This window comes from Hypanus sabinus, chromosome 1 (assembly GCF_030144855.1).
Source record: "Hypanus sabinus isolate sHypSab1 chromosome 1, sHypSab1.hap1, whole genome shotgun sequence".
NCBI classification, from domain to species: Eukaryota; Metazoa; Chordata; class Chondrichthyes; order Myliobatiformes; family Dasyatidae; genus Hypanus; species Hypanus sabinus.
Window position 1 is genome coordinate 151,706,954 of NC_082706.1, and position 20,142 is coordinate 151,727,095.

At 40.3% G+C, this 20,142-nt stretch overlaps 1 long non-coding RNA gene across 1 annotated transcript; it reads left to right on the forward strand.

Moving 5' to 3' along the window:
- The first annotated feature begins 414 nt into the window (after nucleotides 1-414).
- On the forward strand, nucleotides 415-16,669 carry LOC132380964 (uncharacterized). The gene is made up of 3 exons (XR_009507893.1): nucleotides 415-442; nucleotides 8,478-8,601; nucleotides 15,949-16,669. It is a non-coding gene; the product is annotated as an uncharacterized LOC132380964 (long non-coding RNA).
- Nucleotides 16,670-20,142: the final 3,473 nt, after the last annotated feature.

Below are 20,142 nucleotides of genomic sequence, written 5' to 3' on the forward strand. Positions count from 1 at the left end.
TGGCATAATGCATAGCTGTCTGAAAGCTTGAGTGGCCTATGTTCATCCCTGAGCCAAGGTGCCTCTGCACAGAGTGCGCATCTTTTCCCCATGACTGCTGAATTTCTGGTGAATCCCAGGTTGCCTCCCATCTTCCAAGGATGTGCTGGTGGGTTAATTGGCTGTTGTGAATTACCCCTTGGAAAAGGTAAATGAGAGTATGAAGTAAATGACAATTGATGGGCACGTGAGAGAGAGTAACTTGTGAGACTATAGGGAAATACGGAGTGAATAGCTTGATGTGAGGTGATATCACCTGATGGGCCAAATAGTAAGTCATTTCTTTGCACACTTAATATCTAACAGGAACATGGACCACCCACACCGACGTATGCTTTCATTGGAGAGTTAAGATCTTACTTAGCCTGTTGCCATGGAATACAAGCCTTTCATTGACTCGTAGGTAGGTTTTTTTCCTGTAATTTCCTTGGGAGGTTAGGTCTGAGACCCCAGTTCCTCACTCACCAACCCACCCCCCTCCCCACCTTCTCCCTTCACTGCTGATGTCTGATAATATCGATTCCTGATTCCCAGTAAACTGGAACAACAACTCACGGCTTTGTCCTCTTTTAATGGCCCCACTCAAACCCCATGCCTTGTACTTCATATGTGGACCGATTTTTTTCCTGCTGGGTAATTCATTTACTTATTTACTTCACTACATTCTTTTGGGCACTGTGGAATTTCTACTCATTGCATTGAATAAAGGCGTAGACAAGCAAAGGAGACAATAAATTATAACAGGTAATGAAATAAAAAAGGCTCATATAGTGGAAGACAGGGACATTAATGGAAGAAAGGGAATATAAAATTGATGTTGTCTATGTTTTACTTATACCGCAGGTTTCATAGAATGAGTTAACCTCCGGTTAGTCTTTGGATATTGACCTCAGTGTTATGTGTAATAGCCAGAGATGAAAGAAAATACTCAGCAGGAAAAAATAACTCCCAGGGTAAGGTGACCCGACCAGATCTGCAGAACTGGATAAGCAACCCAGAGGTTATAATGCTAAAATGCTGCTGCGAGGTGTCAAAGTAACCTCAATAACCCAGTAATTTGTGAACATGATATTTAGTTAAGCATCCTCAACCAGTTCACTGATGTCTCTCCAGCCCCACATGTATGCAACTGAGTATTAAAACCCACAGGGAAAAAGCAACAGGTAATAAATGACACCTTGCCAAAGTTACTTGCATCCTAATTAGACACAGTAAAACAATTATAACATGTCTTAGATTCCAAAGGAAGGAGTCATTTCTACATAGATGCTCCATTTTAAGAGCAGATTGAAAATTTTGTGTATTACATGCCTATCTACTTGAAGAGGGGTTCAAATCAAAATTCAGCACAGAATAGGGCAGGAATCTTTTTTTTTCACAAATGATTATTCCAGGATGTGTATGCTGACTTTTGTTATTTCCACAACATGGCTTTATTATTTGTAAAAAATTAAATATTATCAGCAAAAGTTATTCATTATAAGATAAGGCAGGCACTTAAGGATATAAAACGTGACGTAAATTACCAGTCACTGTAGCTTATGAACAACCTTCGATCTTCTTATTACCTATTCCTTAATGTGATGGAATAATTCTTATTTTCAAAACTGGTTTAGTCCCCGGTGTTTAAGAATCTTAATCAGTTGACAGAACTGAATAAACACACAAAATGTTGGATTTCCATCATCTGCTGAATCTCTTGTGTTTTTGATACAACAGATTTGGACACCATTTTGTGAATTAAAGACAGTACTTTTTTTTCAGAGAAACAAAATTCAAAATAATAAGGACTTGGCCGCTGGTATAAAATGTAGGAACTGAGCCACACTGCAAATAGAATGTCAATAATAAATCCCTTGTGCTGTCAGACATGGTGTAAGTGCCAGGGTCTGCCTGTTATCTCCTCTGGTGCTAATCCAGGAAAGCCTTTTGATTGAGGTAATTAATGACAATAGAGATACCTCAGTTGCTACCTGCCAAAATTCCTGATATTTTGGCCTATACTGCTGGATTTGTAGTAGGGTTGTGAAGTTCAATGCCATTGACACCACCAGAGTGTTTCAGTGTTCCATTGGGTCTCAGAAAAGTCATGAAGTGAAGTCATAATAATGGGAAGTGATAATAGGTGGATATTGGTTCACTTGGTCAGATTGTCACCTTGGCATGAACCAGGGTTGACTTTATACAGCTAGTCCTCTTCTCTTCCATTGCAGGTTAACAATACTCTGTTATACCAAAGGTAGGGGCCTCAGTAATCCCTGATTAACTCTCTAAAATGCTGAACATAGGCAGTCATTTAAACTATTAGAGGTATTTTATTTATGAAACAGCTCACAAACTTAGCCAGCAGGATTTCACTCAAATACTTAATTTGAATCTTACTCCCTCTTTCAACTTTATCTTGGAGATGATCACATGAAACAGTTCTTAAAATGCAGACAGCATTGAAGGTGGTACTAAAGTCAAGAAACGGCAAAACTATTCAAACAATGGGTTAGGCAGCATCTGTGGAAGGAGAAACCCTTCAGCAAGACTGGAAAATGAAAGAAACATATTAGTTTTAAGTAAGTGTATGAACTTGATAGGGAAAAAATAACTTCTCTGATAGAGTGAGACCAAGATTGCAGTTGTTTAAGTATGGTTAAAAGATTAATAAGGTCAATTACTAATGGTGGGAGAGTCTAAGACCAGTAGACACAGCCTCAGAATAGAGGGGCACCCTTTTAGAGTGGAGATAAGGAGGAATTTCTTTAGCCAGAGGGTGGTGAATCTGTGGAATTTGTTGCCCCAGGGAGCTGTGGAGGTCAAGTCTCCATGTATATTGAAGGCAGAGGTTGATGAATTTTTAATTGGTTAGGGAATGAAGGGATTTGGGGAGAAGACAGGAGATTGGGGCTGAAAATTGGATTGGCCATGATGAAATGGCAGAACAGACTTGATGGGCCAAATGGCCTAATACTGCTCCTATATGTTATGGTCTTATAACGCTCTTATTAGCAGAACATAATACATTTAAAGAAACATATTCTTCTTCTGTCACAGTAAACCATTTGGTCTCAGTCCATCACCCAACTCTCTCTGACTTTCTCTCCAATTGAATACTAAGTTGCTTTCTCCTGTTCTGAGGAAGGATCTTGGACCTGGTGCATTAACACTTTCTATTCCCACAGATTGTGCCTTGCCTGCAGAATTTATCTGGAATCTTCTGTTTTTATGGCAGTTTTCCAACATTTTTGTTTTTTAGAGTTCTGAAAATCAGTCCTGCAGCAAAAAGTATTAGAGACCAAGGCTGCACGTAGAACATTGAACTATCACCATAGCAACATGTATCTCAACCCATGACGTCTGCACTGATCATAATGACAATTTAAACTGCACATCTGTCTGCACAGGGTCTATCTCCCTCATTTTCCTGTCCATGCACCTGTCTAGATGCCTCTTAAGTATTGCTATTGTATTTGCTTCAAAAACTTCCCATGGTAGCATTTTCCACTTAGTGTAAAAAAACAAATTTTAACCTCGTAAATCTCTATTAGCTACCCCCCTTCTACTTAAATCAAGCCCTTTGGTATTCAACATTTCCATCCTGCACAGGCACTTGTCTGCAAAAAACACAGTGAGAAATTAACTGGACTGATGACATAAGAAGGTGGATTGATGTTCTGGCCGCACTGGTCAGGACACAGAGAAGCTTGATACCCACTGGATGAAATGATCGGAGCTCATCCTTTCCAGGATGGATGAATAGGTCACCTCCATCGATGCACGCACCAGGCCAGCATGGGACTGCATCAGAAACAATGCTGATTCAGCATCCACTGCAGCACAAACTGGATGCAGCCAACATCTGAGAATTGCAGTCAGAACAGGCTGTTTCCTCTCATCCCAGCCTGCAGCACGACTGGTGGATTCGATTTCCAGAGTTCAGTCAAATTTGGATGGGAGGAGTATGGAGTGCAATGGTGGGTTAATATAACTGGCCAGGAAAATAGTTTGACAAGGACTAGATGCCCCGAAGAGGCTGTCTCAGTGCTTTAGTGCTTTAATGAATGGTCCCAGGCTCTTCCCCAGGAAAGACGGGTCCAAAACTAGAGAGTATAGGTTTAAGGTAAGGGGAAATATTTAAAATGGACCTGAGGATGGTGCGTATATAGAACAGGTTGCCGGGGGAAGTGAAAGAGGCAGGTACAATGTTGACGTTTATAAGACATTTGGACAAGTACAAGGATTGGAAAGGTTTAGAGGTTTAGTGGTGAATGCAGGCAAATGGGATTAGCTTGGTTGTCATGGATGAGTTGGGCCAGTGGTTTGTTTCCATGCTGTGAAACTCTATGACTCCCTAACTCTCTATGGAATACACCCAAACCATGTATGATTGGAAAATAATCCAGTAGGAAACTTTGTAAACAGTTTGCAATCCCTTTAAATGGTCTGTCACACTGTTAAAATTGTGATGATGATCTGAGTAAGATAATGAGAAGGCATAAACTGCACAGGCGTGATCTCAAGTTTCAATGCTGATTGACATCATGATGTGCCAACTCTAGATGTTCTTAATGATTGATGCATGAGCGCTTTAACAAGCTTGCGAACATCGCCTTTGCTGGAATTCTCAACAGATGTTACAGAGCTCAATTTTGCTCTCATCAACTGGTGGCTAACAAAAGCAGCAAAGATCCAAATTTACTAATTAAAAACAAGCTTTACTGCAGGGTGATTGAAGACTTATTATGGAAACTGCTTTGATTTCATTTGCATTGTAGCAAAATACAACACTGGTTTAATACACGAGTTTGACATCCACCTCCAACGTATGTCAAGAAAATCTGAGACCCTCTCATAGAATCCAGTACCTGATTTTAATGGACTTTTCTTGCAACTAATTACATTAGTTACAGAATTAGTGTGTGGGATAACTCGGTAAATAAAAGGAGCCATTTCATGTCATGATGCTCTATAAATGAATCAAAGTCGAGTTTATTGCTGTAAGCACAGGTGCAGTGTAAAATGTACCTGCAGCTGCTTCACAGGCACATAGAATCATAAAAGTACCCACAAGAAAAACATAAATTATATGAAATTTTTACAAGAAGTAAAACACAATTAGAACTATAAAACTGAATGGAAATGTCTCAGCAAAATATCAATTAATTGTTGCAGTTACCACTGACATATAGTTTAGTAAAAAAACTGGGTCTATCTCAGGATCAATATGGCATCACGCACCATTACTCATGCCCTTGTAGAGCCAGTGAAGGTTATTGTAATGTTCATTTCCTGCACCAGCTCAGTGATCTTACACACTCCATTTCACATCAGAGCTGTTTTATGTGGGTTTGCAAATCATTCTGTGAAATCTTCTCTGTTTATGTGGAGAGCAAAATCTCTCAGTGTCTATATAACATGGCACACAATTCTGTATAAAGGTTGTGAAAGCGTTGAGAGACATACAATTCTCACAGCATTAAGTGTGCTATGCCAGGTAAATGCAGTGAGATTATAATTTATAAATATAATTAAAGGAGTTATTTTTCATTGAATATGCAAGATTTAAACTCTACATTGTAGGTACAGAAATGACCAGATGATATCAATAAGGTTATTAGTACTTGCTATTGTTACATCTGACATTCATGGTTTAAAAACCAAGAATTGTCTCCAAAGAATTTTTTTTTTCAAATTATATATCAGTACCAAAATTACTGCAGTGGTGCTTGCTCAATGAAAATGGGGTGAAAAACTAGAAATAAAGACTCCCAATGTGTATTAGTCCTATAAATAAAAATGTTGTATTTATGATCTCAAATTTAAAACCGTAAGGTTGACTGATTTGCAAACAGAGCATTAGGTCTTCTTTTGCCTTTGAAGAATAAAGCAAAATAGGAAGTATTTTTGAGATAATTTTATTTATTCATTTTTAGTTTTTGACTTCCTTTTTCTTGATCTAGCTGTGTACCTTATATCCTTGCTGTGAACATTGATAAGAATCATCGACATTGACAATGTGCTGGCTGCCTTCAAAAGAGTGAATCCAAAGAAAGCATCCGGTCTGGACAGAGTACTGTCTGGTGTAGCCACAGATATCTTCAACCTTTTGTCTGGCAGTGTGTGGTGCCACCTACTTCATGCAGGCTTCAGTCGCACCAGTGCTCAAGAAGTGCATTGAAACTTGTCTAAATGACTATCACCAGTGGCATTTTCATGCACAGTGATGAAGTGTTTTGAGAGGCTGGTGTTGAAGCATATCAGCTCCTGTCAGAATGGTGACATGGATCTATTCCAATTTGCCTACCACACCAACAGCTGTACAGCAGATGATATCTCATTGGCTCTTCACACAACCCTGGAACATCTGGACAGCAGAGATGCATACATTAGGATGCCCTTTATCAATTACAGTTCAGCATTTAACACTATCATCCCCTCAAAACTTTATTAGTAAACTCCCAATGCCTCCTCGTGCAATTGGTTCTTGAATTTCCTCACTTGTGGACCCCAGTCTGTTCAGTTTGGCAAAAATATCTCCACGAGCATAAGAGCACTGCAGGGATGTGTACTTAGCCTCCCGCTCTACTCTCTTTACACCAGGACTGTGTGGTTAAGTACAGCTCCATCATCATATACAGGTTTGTTGTCAACACCACTGCTGTGAGCTGTATTAAAGAGGGTGATGAATCAGCATACAGGAGGAGATTGAAAACTTGGCTGAATGGTGTCATAGCAACAACCTCCCATTCAATGTCAATAAGACCAAGGAACTGATTGTAGACTTCAGGAAAGGGAAACCAGAGGTCCATGAGCCAGTAAGCATTGGAGGATCAGAGGTGGAGGGTCAGTAACTTTAAATCCCTGTGTGTCACTATCTCAGAAGACCTGTCCTGGACCCATCATATAAATATTATTGCAAAGAAAGCACAACAACATATCTAATTCCTCAGGAGCCTGTGGATGTTCCGGCATGCCGTCAAAAACCTTGGCAAACTTCTATAGATCTATGGTGGAAAGTGTGCTGACTGGCTGCATTATGGCCTGATATAGGAATACCAATGCCTCTGAGCATAAAATCCTAAAAAGGCAGTGGATTTGGCCCAGTACATCACAGGTAAATCCCTCCCAATCATTGAACACATCTACATGAAATGTTGCCGCAGAAAAGCAGCATCCATCATCAAAGATCCTCACCACTCAGACCATGCTCTTTTCTCGCTGCTGCCATCAGGTAGAAGGTACAGGTGCCTCAGGACCCGCACCACCAGGTTCAAGAACAGTTACTACTTCTCAAACATCAGATTCTTGAACCAAAGGGGATAGGACTGTTAAGGACTCACTTAAGGACTGTTATATTGTTATTTTATGTTCATTATTTATTGCTATTATTTATATCTGTATTTGCAGTTTGTTTTCAGTTTACAGTTTCTGATGTTTACAGTTATTGTTCTATAGATTTTCTAAGTATGCCCACCGAAAAAGAATCGCAAGGTTATATGTGGTGACATGTATGTACTCTGATAATAAATTTTACATTGAACTTTAAAGTATCGGTCTCTAAGTTATTAGTGTTCTAATCCAGGGTGTGGAGCAAGCTAAGAATTCTATTTTAATGAGTTTGTACAACAGTGTCAATTAAAAAGCTCTCAAATGACTGACATTGTCAAAATAAAGAAATGCATCAGCAACTTCTCTTAACTTAATTTTGCACTTCATCTCATTCTTAAATTAATCCTTGGAAATTTATGAATTGCTGCCAAAGCCCAGAGTATGCCAATGCCCTCTTCTAATCTTGGGTGTTACATTTTTTTTCTTGGTACCTCATAATCATGTAAAAATACTGCCTGTTGTAGGTTATATTTTATAACAAAATAAAGAGGAATGACTTTAATAAATTCAGCTTTGTGAATGTGGTGGGTGGGTGACCAGGGACAAAGAATTGGGAGTTCATGAGTAAAAGGTTCATGAGCTGAAATATAAAGTATGAATGCACTGCTGTACGGAAAAGCTCATGAGAACACTAAAATAAAAAGGGTTCTTGATTTGTGAGGAACGTTGTTATTATTTGATTCCAGAAAATTAAATAAATTGAAATAATTTTATCAGATCCCAAACCAGGATAGAACAGAGGAACATAATTCAATCACATGACACAGCTTACACTAGACACAAATTTCTTTGCTGAATGCAAGTTCTAATTAGTAATTTTATATTAATGGGTTAAAGGCTGAAGCAATGGAATTTCTATTTACTTGAAAAATAATTCAATTAAAATAATTTGATATTAAAACCTTTGAATAAAGAGGAATGAACAGTAATTTAGTGTTGCATTGTACAAATATAAAAAGATAAGAGAAGGGTGAAATTCTGCCGAAGTTGTAAACTCCAGAGTTCCAGAAAAAATAGCTGATCCATCCATTTACAAATTTCTGCAAATTCCTCTTCAACAGGAAAAAAAAGAAAATCTGCAGATGCTGGAAATCCAAGCAACACACACAAATTGATGGAGGAATTCTGCAGGCCCAGCAGCATCGATGGAAAAAGTACAGCTGATGTTTTGGGCAAGGGGATAAGGTGAGAGAGGGGAAAGGGGATGGAAAACGTAGTAGGGGTGTTGGGGGGCATTACCAGAAGTTTGAGATATTGACGTCCATGCCATCAGGTTGGAGGCTACACTAACAGAATACAAGGTTTTGTTCCTCCAACCTGAGTGTGGCCTCATCAAGACAGTGGAGGAGGCCTTGGATGGACATATTGGAATGGGAATGGGACGTGGAATTAAAATGGGTGGTCACTGGGAGATCCTGCTTGTTCTGATGGACGGAGCATAGATGTTCAGCAAAGCGGTCTCCCAATCTAAGTTGGTCTCATCGATGTACAGGAGGTCACACCAGGTGCACCGAACATAGTAAGTGATGTTCAACAGATGTTCCTGAAATGTGAGGTAGGCCGTGTGACGTTTATAATGGAGATACTAAAGATCTCCATAGGCTTAATGCCCAGTTGTTTACCCAGACTGCTGGGGAACTGAAATCTTTTTTTTTTGTCTCTCAGTTAAAACCACCTCCACATCCTCTTCATGGAGTCATGCCCTTGATCTCAAGATCTCAAAGATAAACTTTGTTTCTTTAAACTTCTTGCTTTTTCTTCCACTTTTCTCTCTTCCTCCTTAGCTGTTTCATAATGGAGTTAAAGTTGTTCCTTAAGGTGATTATAACTGGGGTTGGTAATGGGGATAGCTCCCACTACCTATTAAATACTACCAATGGCGTGTATCTCAAATAGCATCTGACAACCAAGTCCTAGGCTTCACATACTGTTTAGCTACTGATAGGAGAAGGGGCAAAGGCAGGTCACTGGTGTCTTTAAACCAGTCACTTCAGGCGGATGGGGCTCATTAGCTGTGGCTGGCAAATCTTCAGCTCATCTAGGAGAAGGAAAACACTGATGTCAAACTAACATTGCCTTGTGGCTACAGCCACTCATGGGGAAGGCTTCAGAGTAAACACTGAGGAAACATCCAGAGCTCGAGTCCCTAAGGCAACTGCAGTTACACTGAGTTCAATGCTGACTGGCAACTGTTGTGATGCTGCTGGTGCCAAACTGTATCGGTCTCTGCTGTTCCTTTCGATTAATCAGCTGCATGGAGAAGGGGAGCCTGCTTCATTGGCAACATATTGTACTGCACTGGCTTGTGTATCATGTAGACAGCTGGGATGCAACATTCATGGTTGACCCCGACCAATGGAGGGGCCTCAATCTAGCAATATCTTCACAGATGCTGATTGGCCTAATGAGTATTTCCACCATTTCTTGTCATTATATTTTTACTAAACAAAATACCTTAGCTTTAACTTCAGCACAATTTCAATCAAGCCACTTTCTCAAACTTTAAGTAATTCATCTCAAAATATTTTTGAAATGTACCAAGGAATAATTTTATTCAGCCACAACAATTAACCTTTTACCACTTCCCTTCTCACCATTCAGTCAGTTAAACAATCTTGTAGCATCTGAAGAATTCACTTGCAATTCTTTCAGTATTTTATATTAATGACAGAGTTTCTCCTGGAGAAGCCAACCACAAATTTGGTGGCGGCACTGCAGAATACCTGCACTTAGTCTGCAAGGTCTATCACTTTAATTCTCCATCGCACTCTCCCATTGACCTCTATGTCATTCAGCTTGAATCTATGTTGTAGGGTGTGAAGGAAAGGCAAGCAGTGGATAGGACACACCAGTGAAATGATAGGACACTTGAATAGTTATCTCAATGGATGTAAGTTCTTTTACCAAGCTTCTGGCCATTTGGCATATTATCCTCTTATGCATCACAATATCAACTTTTGATGGAAAATACTCCTTTAAAACACATCACATGTTCTGCTATATTATGGACACGCATAAGTACCATTGCTGTCTACAAATGATTGGGTGAATGTAAGCTGGTTGTTGAAGGTTATGTGAGTAGATATTGTGTTAAAACCAAAACCAAGATCATGGGCTTGTCTGGGCTCACATAAGTCTCTTCAACAGATTCTGAGGTCCTGCTAATATCCAAAAGCAAACATGGAATCAAGTTTGTATATAAATAATTTGTTATTACTTCCCATAAACACTCTTCAATCCACCCACTATCAAAAGAAATATTACAGGAAGTTGGAGATAGGATTAAGGAGCAGAATGCCTAGAAATGGGGGACCAAGGACTTCTTACAAAAGCAATTTTTTATATCTCATAATGTTTTAGAGACTCCATTTAACCACATTTTAAACATTTCCTAATGAAGGTGCTCATCAGTCTGATATAACTGGACAATTCTGTGTTGGCAGTCATAAATATCAGCAATTTTTAGCTTAAAGGTGTTAGAGGAAGCTTTTGGAAGAGGACAGCGAGGCTTGAGAGGAAGTGCGGCGGCGGCCATTTTCAAATTGTCCAATTGCTTCTCAGATCGGAGCTCTGAGAGGCGGGACTGCGCAGGCGCGTGAAGGAGGCCCGGGAAGGAGGGAAGATATATAAAGAACGCCGCCTTAAGAAACGGGCAGCTTCGTTTGTGGGCAGCGGAGTGAGCCGGGTGCAGAGTGTAGGGCTTGGGCTCAGAGGGCTTAGGCGGAAGAGGGCACAGTAGGCTTATCTTTTAGTTCTTGTATTTTCAGTTATTTGGGAGGAATGAGTGTGAGGGCAGCTTGTTGTTCTCGGTGTCGGATGTGGGAGATCCTGGAGTCTCCGAGCCTCCCGGACATCCACATCTGCGCCAGGTGCGCCGAACTGCAGCTCCTGAGGGACCGAGTTAGGGAACTGGAGCTGCAGCTCGATGACCTTCGCCTGGTCAGGGAGAGTGAGGAGGTGATAGAGAGGAGTTACAGCCAGTTGGTCACTCCGGGACCACGGGAGGCAGATAGGTGGGTTACAGTCAGGAAGGAGAAGAGGCAGGTACTAGAGAGTACCCCAGTGGCTGTACCCCTTGACAATAAGTACTCATGTTTGAGTACTGTTGGGGGGGACAGCCTACCTGGTGGGAGTGACAGTGGCCGAGCCTCCAGCACAGAGGACGGCCCTGTAGGGTAGGGTTAGAAGAAAGAGGTCCATAGTAATAGGGGACTCAATAGTCAGGGGCTCAGACAGGCGTTTCTGTGGAGGTGACCGGGAGTCCCGGATGGTAATTTGCCTCCCTGGTGCCAGGGTTCGGGACGTTTCTGATCGCGTCCAAGATATCCTGAAGTGGGAGGGTGAAGAGCCAGAGGTCGTGGTACATGTAGGTACCAATGACATAGGAAGGAAAGGGGAAGAGGTCCTGAAACAAGAGTATAGGGAGTTAGGAAGGCAGTTAAGAAGAAGGACCGCAAAGGTAGTAATCTCGGGATAACTGCCTGTGCCACGCGACAGTGAGAGTAGGAATAGAATTAGGTGGAGGATGAATGCGTGGCTGTGGGATTGGAGCAGGGGGCAGGGATTCAAGTTTCTGGATCATTGGGACCTCTTCTGGGGCAGGAGAGACCTGTTCAAGTAGGACGGGTTACACTTGAATCATGGGGGGACCAATATCCTAGCGGGGAGGTTTGCTAGGGCTACAGGGCGGACTTTAAACTAGTAAGATGGGGGGGCGGGAGACTATTTGAGGAGACTATGGGAGAGGAGGTTAGTTCACCAGTGGAGCAAGTAAATAGACAGTGTGTGAGGGAGGAAAGGCAGGTGATGGAGAAGGGATGCGCTCAGCCCAAAGATGTAGGGGAGAAGAAAGAAAAGGATAATAAATTTGAATGCATTGTTAGGGATGGAAAGAGAGGAGGAGATGGAGAGTATCTTAAATGTATCTATTTTAATGCTAGGAGCATTGTAAGAAAGGTGGATGAGCTTAAAGCGTGGATTGATACCTGGAATTATGATGTTGTAGCTATTAGTGAAACATGGTTGCAGGAAGGGTGTGATTGGCAACTAAATATTCCTGGATTTAGTTGCTTCAGGTGTGATAGAGTAGGAGGGGCCAGAGGAGGAGGTGTTGCATTGCTTGTCCGAGAAAATCTTATGGCGGTGCTTTGGAAGGATAGATTAGAGAGCTCCTCTAGGGAGGCCATTTGGGTGGAATTGAAGAACGGGAAAGGTGCAGTAACACTGATAGGAGTGTATTATAGGCCACCTAATGGGGCGCGTGAGTTGGAAGAGCAAATGTGTAAGGAGATAGCAGATATTTGTAGTAAACACAAGGTGGTGATTGTGGGAGATTTTAATTTTCCACACGTAGACTGGGAAGCTCATTCTGTAAAAGGGCTGGATGGTTTAGAGTTTGTGAAATGTGTGCAGGATAGTTTTTTGCAACAATACATAGAAGTACCGACTAGAGATGGGGCAATGTTGGATCTCCTGTTAGGGAATGCGATAGGTCAGCTGACAGATGTATGTGTTGGGGAGCACTTCGGGTCCAGTGATCACAATAGCATTAGCTTCAATATAATTATGGAGAAGGACAGGACTGGACCTAGAGTTGAGATTTTTGATTGAAGAAAGGCTAACTTTGAGGGGATGCGAAGGGATTTAGAGAGAGTGGATTGGGTCAAGTTGTTTTATGGGAAGGATGTAATAGAGAAATGGAGGTCATTTAAGGGTGAAATTATGAGGGTACAGAATCTTTATGTTCCTGTTAGGTTGAAAGGAAAGGTTAAAGGTTTGAGAGCACCATGGTTTTCAAGGGATATTAGAAATTTGGTTCAGAAAAAGAGGGGTGTCTACAATAGATATAGGCAGCATGGAGTAAAGGAATTGCTCGAGGAATATAAAGAATGTAAAAGGAATCTTAAGAAAGAGATTAGAAAAGCTAAAAGAAGATACGAGGTTGGTTTGGCAAATAAGGTGAAAGTAAATCCAAAAGGTTTCTACTGTTATATTAAAAGCAAGAGGATAGTGAGGGATAAAATTGGCCCCTTAGAGAATCAGAGTGGTCAGCTATGTGTGGAACCGAAGGAGATGGGAGAGATTTTGAATGATTTCTTCTCTTCGGTATTCACTAAGGAGAAGGATATTGAATTGTCTAAGGTGTGGGAAACAAGTAAGGAAGTTATGGAACCCATGACAATTAAAGAGGTGGAGGTACTGGCGCTTTTAAGAAATTTAAAAGTGGATAAATCTCCGGATCCTGACAGGATATTCCCCAGGACCTTGAGGGAAGTTTGTGTAGAAATAGCAGGAGCTCTGACGGAGATCTTTAATATGTCATTAGAAACGGGGATTGTGCCGGAGGATTGGCGTATTGCTCATGTGGTTCCATTGTTTAAAAAGGGTTCTAGAAGGAAGCCTAGCAATTATAGACCTGTCAGTTTGACATCAGTGGTGGGTAAATTAATGGAAATTATTCTTAGAGATAGTATTTATAATTATCTGGATAGACGGGATCTGATTAGAAGTAGCCAGCATGGATTTGTGCGTGGTAGGTCATGTTTGACAAACCTTATTGAATTTTTTGAAGAAGTTACGAGGAATGTTGACGAGGGTAAGGCAGTGGATGAAGTCTATATGGACTTCAGCAAAGCCTTTGACAAAGTTCCACATGGAAGGTTAGTTAAGAAGGTTCAGTCGTTAGGTATTAATGCTGGAGTAATAAAATGGATTCAACAGTGGCTAGATGGGAGATGTCAGAGAGTAGTGGTGGATAATTGTTTATCGGGATGGAGACCGGTGACTAGTGGGGTGCCTCAGGGATCTGTTTTGAGCCCAATGTTGTTTGTAATATACATAAATGATCTGGATGATGGGGTGGTAAATTGGATTAGTAAGTATGCCGATGATACTAAGGTAGGAGGTGTTGTGGATAATGAGGTGGATTTTCAAAGCTTGCAGGGAGATTTATGCCGGTTAGAAGAATGGGCTGAACGTTGGCAGATGGAGTTTAATGCTGAGAAGTGTGAGGTTCTACATTTTGGCAGGAATAATCCAAATAGAACATACAGAGTAAATGGTAGGGCATTGAGGAATGCAGAGGAACAGAGAGATCTAGGAATAACTGTGCATAGTTCCCTGAAAGTGGAGTCTCATGTAGATAGGATGGTGAAGAGGGCTTTTGGAACGCTGGCCTTTATAAATCAAAGCATTGAGTACAGAAGTTGGGATGTAATGCTAAAGTTGTACAAGGCATTGGTAAGGCCAAATTTGGAATATTGTGTGCAGTTCTGGTCACCGAATTATAGGAAAGATATCAATAAATTAGAGAGAGTGCAGAGACGATTTACTAGGATGTTACCTGGGTTTTAGCAATTATGTTACAGAGAAAGTTTGAACAAGTTAGGTCTCTATTCATTGGAGCGTAGAAGGTTGAGGGGGGATTTGATCGAGGTATTTAAAATTTTGAGAGGGATAGATAGAGTTGACGTGAACAGGCTGTTTCCATTGAGAGTAGGGGAGATTCAAACTAGAGGACATGATTTGAGAGTTGGGGGCAGAAGTTTAAGGGAAACACGAGGGGGTATTTCTTTACTCAAAGAGTGATAGCTGTGTGGAATGAGCTTCCTGTAGAAGTAGTAGAGGCCAGTTCAGTTGTGTCATTTAAGGTAAAATTGGATAGGTATATGGACAGGAAAGGAGTGGAGGGTTATGGGCTGAGTGCGGGTAGGTGGGACAAGGTGAGATTAAGGGTTCGGCACGGACTAGGAGGGCCAAGGTGGCCTGTTTCCGTGCTGTGATTGTTATATGGTTATATATGGTTATATAGGATTTTCACCTTGAAGCAATGACATTTGACAAAGTATTTCTAAAGCTGGATGATGTGTAAATTTAAGTCTTAAACACAGGGATGGAGTTCTTATGTCTCTGTAGGTGTCTGTGGTTGTATTTTTGGAAGTGCAGTCTGAGCAAGTTGCTCCAGTGCATCTTCCAGATGCCACACACAGCAGCCAGAGTGAAAACTGGAGGTGGACGGAGTGACATTTTAGTGGTTTGGATGGAGGGCCAATCAAATAAGATGTGTTGGATGGTTTAGGCTTCTCTGTGGTTTATTTAATGGGTTATTCTTTTAAGTTTTTGAATGTTGGAAGCGTGGGACCTTGTGAAAGAAATGCCAGTAAATTCCAGTAATTTGGTTATTACCTGGGACTTCCATTTAAGAAATATTACTGGACAAATATCAGCTCAGTCCTCAGCATTAACCGTGCCTAATTGCTACTGTATGTTCTTTATCTAAGTAGTTGTGATTAAATTGGAATATTATGGAATAATTATGAAACACCCTTGCCTTATAATGTGGGAAATCCATTATCTAATAAACTTCTCTAAATATAAATACTTTCTTTCACCCTAGCACATTAGGCATTGTGTATTGAAATAAATTGGTATTGACATCTGAATGTTCTTCAATGAATAGTAAAACAAATAATTGATCCTAATTAATAATGCTCTTCACTATGGAACATTAATTTCCCTCGGGTCATTTTCCAGAAAGCAGACCTCAGACGTGATGAATGTGCAGCCACGTACATATAATGTAGCATTGAAAACCAGTGCAGCGAACAAGTAGGTCATCTGCCTGAGAACAGTCTGCAGAGGCACAGGGATATAACAACAGAAGCAACAAGCCATTGAAGCAATACTCATGCAGTTATTAGCTCAGAAAAATAAACTAAACAATGTTTTCAGTGCAGGAAATGTCTTTTATGCCTGCTGACCACAAAACGTAAATGGTTTGGTTTATATTCATTATAGTTAATGATGCACACAATGATGCACTATGCTGCGTTCTAAAGACAAACATTTGTTTTCCATTTACCTTGTGTGTGCACTGCAAGCTGAGATGGTCTTTGCAATTGTGAAGTTAATAATAGATGTACTTTCTAATTGAACTAATGTGCATAGAACGAATCCTGTATTCAGCAAGAGGATATAATAAATGCTTCCCTTTGTGGGTTCTTATAACCCACATGGCTTTTCATGAATTACTCAACAAATTACAGTATCTTGCAGAAAATGTCTCCTGTCAAAGTCGCTTGATTAAAGGAAAACTTCAGAAAGTTTAAAGATTATCATCCCTAAGTGTCATTTTATTTTGATTCTTGCTTGTGAAAATTTGTGTATTTATATTTAATGTACAAACTAACAAGTTACATCTGAATTTGTAAAAACAATTTTGATTGGACAGAGCACTTGAATCTCAGAAAATGCGCATCTGTGAACAAAAAACGTGAAAAGAAATGTATGAAAAAATAAATTTGCTTTGAAAAGCACTTCAGCACTTGTATATATGCAGTAATTATGTATTTATCTAATTACAGTGGAATGTGTTACAATGTCGTATGAAGTTAACCAGAATAGAAGCAGGCCAAACTGGTGTTTACAATGAGTAACCCAAGTGTATAAAAATCCATCCTAAGCAAGTACTCAGAAGAAGACTCCCGATTGACCAATATGATAAACTTAGCTCACACAAAATGCCAGAGGAACTGGCAGCATCTTTGAAAAAGAGTAAACAGTTGACATTTCAGGCTGAGACCCTTCATCAGGACTGATCAATTTAGTTATATATGTTTAGTTAACTTACTTCAGTTATATTCCTAATTACAAGTAGTCCTTGTAATATAGCATGGTAGCGAGGAACACAAACTAACTGAACCCAGGTTCAATTCCTTTATCTATAAAGATAATCAATTTCAGTCAGAGGTTGAGGTCAGGAAAAAGGGAAGTGAAGTTACTACATTTTATGATCTCAGTGAATAGAGACAGAAGAGAAAGAATATTAACATTGCCCAAAGCTCAGGCATCGGACACGAAATGATGACTGAACACCTATCTATCTGATAAAGCACCTATCTACTGACAATCCTGTTGAAGTTCTCTTCTTTGTCTTCTTTTACCTTGGTAGTGCAGTGGTTAAATTACTACTTTTATTCATTCAAGGGATATGAGCTTTGCAGGCTGAGTCAGCTTTTACTGTAAATGCCAATCTCCAATTGCCCTTGAGTTGATGAGCAGCCTTTAATCACTGCAGTCTGTGAGGTGTGTGTTTGCTGTTAGTGAGGGAGCTCCAGGATTCTGACACAGCATTGGTGAAGAATGGTGATATATTTCCAAGTCAGGATGATGTGCAGCTTGTAGGGCAACTTCCAGGTGTAGTATTCATGTGTTTACTGCCCTGGTCTTTCTAGCTAGTGAAGTCAGGTTTGGAAGGTGTTGTCTAAGAAATCTTGGTCAGTTGGCCAAGAAACACAGAGGTCTGGATTAATAAAGAACTGTCAAAATTCCCCTAAAGCCTCTGTGGAATTGAAACTAAGTTAAAAATCTGGATTTTTTATTTAAAAAAAGGAATAATTACCCTTGGTGATATTATCAGAGAGGCCACTGGTGCAAGTTGTTGCCCTCAGGGGGGCCACTGGTTCAAGTCACTGCTCTGTGTGCAACTTCAAACATACTACTATGATTGATTTCTTAATCGTCCAGTTTGCTATCTGTTCAGGCTAATAGAATAAGCAATTAATGCTGGTCTTGCCATCAATGCCCATATCCTAAAAGATGAATAAAAAAAGAAAATATATTGAATAGCTGCCTGTGTAAGGAAATATGAAAGTTGACCCTCCTCAGCAACAGCAGGCTGTGATGATAAAGTGCAGCCTGTGAAAAAGTGATGGAATTTTATATGACTAATAGAAGTCAGAATTTATGCAAATAATCAGCTGCATTGCTAACCCACATCTCTGAGTGAGGACGGGAAAACTATCGGACATGGAAATGCCAGAACTGGGTGCAATGTTATTCCCATATGCACTGAGAAATACAATTGTAAATATTTCCTAATTACAGAAGATGAGTAGCCACAAATATTCCCACAAACCACCAAAAGCTTATGAGCAGGTAGAGGTAATCATGAGCCCAGTGGAATACTGGCTTCTATCTCAGGGGATCAGGAATAGCAAAATGAGGAGGTAAAATCTCAAAAGCAAACACAAGGAAATCTGTAGATGCTGGAAATTCAAGCAAAACAAACAAAATGCAGGTGTGTACTTCTAGTGCTTCTTCTTATAGAAGCTACCTGGCCCGCTGTGTACCACCAGCATTTTGTGTGTGTAGGTAAAATCTCAGATGCATGGAGGCTAAGATGAACAAATTGGTCTTGCAGTGATTTCTTTGCAGGCTTGCCAGAACAGTACCAGTATTTAGTGGGTTAACTTGAGAGGTTACACAAACTTTATTTTATTCCCTTGAGTCTGAAGGTGATATGAATTGTCAATTGTGGTGGCTGCCCATCGTGTCTGTGCAGGTGAGTTTTCAAAGTGGACAAGCTGTTGCACTGGGTCAGCTCCACTCTATTGACCTCAGAAATCCAGGTCAGTGGTGTGAGCAAGCACACAGACTGAGGTCTTCCTTGGTTCCAGTGGATGACCATGTTGCCTTCTGTCCCCTTTGCTCTCCATGAAGTGTTGCAGAACTGCCATCCTGGCAGTTGGACTTCACTGTAGATGTCATCTGTCTAATCCACCAAAGCTGACTTCACATGCTAGTACAGGCATATCCATATCTCGCCAGGGCATAAGGTCGTTGGCTACGTTCACTTGGTTTAGCCCACCTGTCGAAGCGGTGTACTGGGCTGTGGCCACCGTCACATGCAAACAGCTAATTGGAGCCACAGAGTGAATTAGCTGCCCCAGAATGGAAACGACAAGCCCTTTCACCAGAGGTTCTACCTCTCCCTGGACATCCCATACACCCTGAGTTATTTAAATTATTTTAAAAGATTAATGAACAGACACAGATAAACCATTGCCTATAGTTAAAAAACTGAGATTTCGAGTAAGTATGCTAAAGTTCAGAGAAGAACCAATTAGAGTTTGAATATAAATCTATTTTATCATTAAAAGGGTAGGTAAGAATCTGGCAGTGTCTCTTCCGAAAGTAGGCTGGGTTACAATTTTCAGCACTTAATTGTTAGATGAGTGTCAAGGGTTATGAAATAAAGGTGGGTGAATAAAACTGAGGTTGAGATCATGAATAATGTGTGAGAAAACTAAAGGAATGATTGACCTTTGACTGTCTCAATGAATCTCAGGTGCTTTCCAATCAGCCTGTGTTTGTATGTCTTTCGAAGTGCTACACAGCTGAAATATCATCAAAGTTACATCAGCTGATCAAAGGAACATGATGCATTCTGACAGAGCTAGTGCTTGTTCTGCTGAATAAAGAAGCTGATATATTGAGTCATACAGCATTTAATGGTTGTTTTAAAATCTTGAACTTTGTCATGAGGAGGATTGATTTTATAGGCGAAGAGAATTTTGATCAATATTTCTTACACTCTTATCTGTTGTGATATTTTTTGTGCCAAATGAATCATACAGATGTATATCGGTGCTCCTAATGGTGCTTAAACTCAAACTCAGTGTAAAATTTCTAGTACCATATCAGAACTTGAAGTTACATAAGACGTTGATGAAACCTAATTTGGCATATTGTATACAGTTCTGATTATGTATCTAAAGGAAAGATATCAATAAGATTGAAACAACACAGAGAATATTCAGAAGGATTTTGCCGGAACATGAGGACCTGAGTTATAGAGAAAGGTTCAATAGGTTAAGATTTTATTTCCTGGAGCATAGGAGAATGAGGGGAGATTTGATAGAGGTATACAAAATTATGCAGGGTATA